The sequence below is a fragment of the Anopheles aquasalis genome, chromosome 2 (genome assembly GCF_943734665.1).
Source record: "Anopheles aquasalis chromosome 2, idAnoAquaMG_Q_19, whole genome shotgun sequence".
NCBI classification, from domain to species: Eukaryota; Metazoa; Arthropoda; class Insecta; order Diptera; family Culicidae; genus Anopheles; species Anopheles aquasalis.
This window is the reverse complement of record NC_064877.1, coordinates 66,850,647-66,853,146: the sequence shown is the minus strand read 5'-3', so window position 1 is coordinate 66,853,146 and position 2,500 is coordinate 66,850,647. Positions and strand designations below refer to the sequence as shown.

Here is a 2,500-nt window from a genome sequence, read left to right as displayed (position 1 = left end):
CGAATAGGAACGTTCTCGTGGCAGTGGTGAAAGCATACGAAACACTAGGGCAACCAGCAGCAACCAAACAAAAACACATTCCCATCTTTCTCTCCTTCCAAGATACCGGCCACCGGTGTGGAAAATGGAAGGATCAACTGGTGGAGCGATGATGAGCCACGGACAGAGTGACGTACGGGCGGCTGCAAGGCATGTTTGGGGCGGTCGCAAAAGTTTTCCAATTCTTTTCGCCTCGAGGGACGATGGAGAGAAAGGCTTAGCGCCCGGATCTTGACGGAGCTGCGCGTTCCACCAGGCAGCGAGCTCCATCCATCATCAGCTCCGTGTTGTGCTCCATTGCGCCGTTCACCTCCCTTATTCTTAAAGAAAAAGGCGGATAGACAAACAGAAATGCTGCCAGCACCCTTTCCTCGTCATCGTCGGCGTGGGCTCATTGGAATTTGATTAGGGTGGAGGAAAAGAGTGCAAGAAGTGCGAGTGATGAGCGACAGCTATCGATGGCTGGTCCGTGAAGTTTTGGGCGCGTTAATGTGCCAAACGGGGTTGGAAGGTATGATCGAACATTGCACCAGAGCAACGTTTGAAGTTCTCCGAGGAAAAAAAACCGCCCTTTTGCTAGAAAGTAAAGTTTCCGTTTGCAACATTATTCACGAACTCGAAATTCCACAAAAAGTGTTTGAAAGCGGTGCTTCGGACCCACGTTTTCGGCTGCAAAGTGACCATGAAGTCACTCAAAACGAGAGAGAGTGAGAAAGAGAGGGGTGCGGATCACTTTAAGATGAAATACGGAACTTCAAAGCAGACTTTCGGGTGTGAAACCTCCTTCTCCTTCTTTGTGAGAAGGGGAGACATTATGCAGAAAACATTAAACATTCATCGTCAGCGGGCTTCACCGAAACCACCGAAAAACGTGGCCAAGGCCAGTGCCAGGACGTAGTCGAGAGCACGAAGAGCAACAACCACGGGCTGGGGGGATAAAGGAGTAATCGTTTTGTTTCACTTCGAGTGAAAATGGTTTTTGTGTGTGGTTCCCGTGAACCACAACATCACAACCGACGCTCCTGCCGCGGAGGGGATAAGAAGATTACCTCCGGGGCGCACGCAAACGCAAACATAACCCATAACAAGCGGCCGAGCGTTTGGTGACCGTGGCCAAAGCCACGATGGTCACGATGGAACGCAGCAACGTAGTTGTTGCGAATGTTTTAAAATGCAAATAGTCAACCAGCTCCTCGCTATTGGTTCGGAGTCTCCCTGGTGTGCGAGTGTCCAGGGACAACAAGTGAGAGAGAGAGAGAGGGAGAGACAGACAGAAACTGTCTCTGACCGATGCTTTGTTACTTTCTCTTCCGGGAATCGCACACGTCTGAGTCCCCAGGCCCAGGTCATCGGTTTATCGGGTTAGTGAATAACATGCAAATGCCGGTGCAAATACATGGTGCTATAAACATGCAAATGCCGGTGGCCCCCCAAGGGGACCGGAGCTTTCCTCTGGTGACCAGAAGGTTTTCGGTTTCCAGTGCTGCCATTGTCCCTGGGCTGTGTTTTTTGCGTGTTATAGAAGTTGAGCACCCCGACGACGCCGCTCGCTGGAGTTATTCGGATGCTTGGAAGGGAAATTAAACTTTTTGCCGCCATGGACAGACACCTACGTACTTCCTTCACACTTTGTGTAGAAAAAAGGGTGACAGCGAGCAGGGAACTGTTCCAGGGGGTTGAGGTTTATGCGTAAAATGTGTTATCCATCCAGGCTGGGTCGATCAAGCCGAAATTGTGTTTTGCTTCAGTCATAAACATGCCAAGTGACTTGCTGTCGGTTTCGTAGTGGTATTAGCAACTATCGTGGCCGCTTGACCTTACTTGAGTCGAATTTCGGGAGAAAAGATTAATGATTCTGGTCCAGATCTCGCGCACGCACCGTCAGACGAGCCGCATTATTGCTAATGAATGAATCCGATCCATCAACCATCACGACGTGTAATCAGTGTTTGTGTTTGTGTGTTTGTAATGGAGCCCATCGGGGATTCCCACAACATACATTATGTACATACTTGCATACTTGAAGTCCACAAAGGCAAGAAGGCTCTGCGCTCGCTGGAGCATACGCTACGCCACGGTCATCACGCTTTAAGCGTCTTTTCCTCAACCATAATGGGGCCGAAGCGCGATGAAAGCAGGAAAGGGAAGGCGCAGCAGTCGAGGAGATAGGGAGAGAGAGAGAGAGAGGAAAAGAGGAGAGATGGGGTGAGGGGAAGAAAGGAAACCTCCGTTTCCTGCCTTTTATCCCGCTTCCCGCTTGAAGTAACTGTTTTTATCACTTTTCGATTTGCCTTTTTGATTCTAAAATATACATTTTTGTTTCCACGTTACTTTTTCCGCTCTTGTTGTTGTTGTTGTTGTTGGTTTGTTTGTTTCTTTTTCTGCTTACTTATACCCTTTCCTTGGAGCGCACTTTCCGATTCCCTTCCACATTAAACCAACAACGTGCGCGGCCGGATCG

At 49.4% G+C, this 2,500-nt stretch overlaps 1 protein-coding gene across 2 annotated transcripts in view; it reads right to left on the bottom strand.

The window, feature by feature from the left end:
• Positions 1-2,500, bottom strand: part of LOC126571117 (potassium voltage-gated channel protein Shaw-like) — a 64,649-nt gene that overhangs the window by 1,993 nt on the left and 60,156 nt on the right. For both annotated transcript variants that reach the window (XM_050229387.1, XM_050229388.1), the window contains exon 9: positions 1-2,500. This exon is cut by the window's left edge and continues 1,993 nt beyond it; it is cut by the window's right edge and continues 1,379 nt beyond it. The gene's annotated coding sequence lies outside the window, so the exon portion shown is untranslated.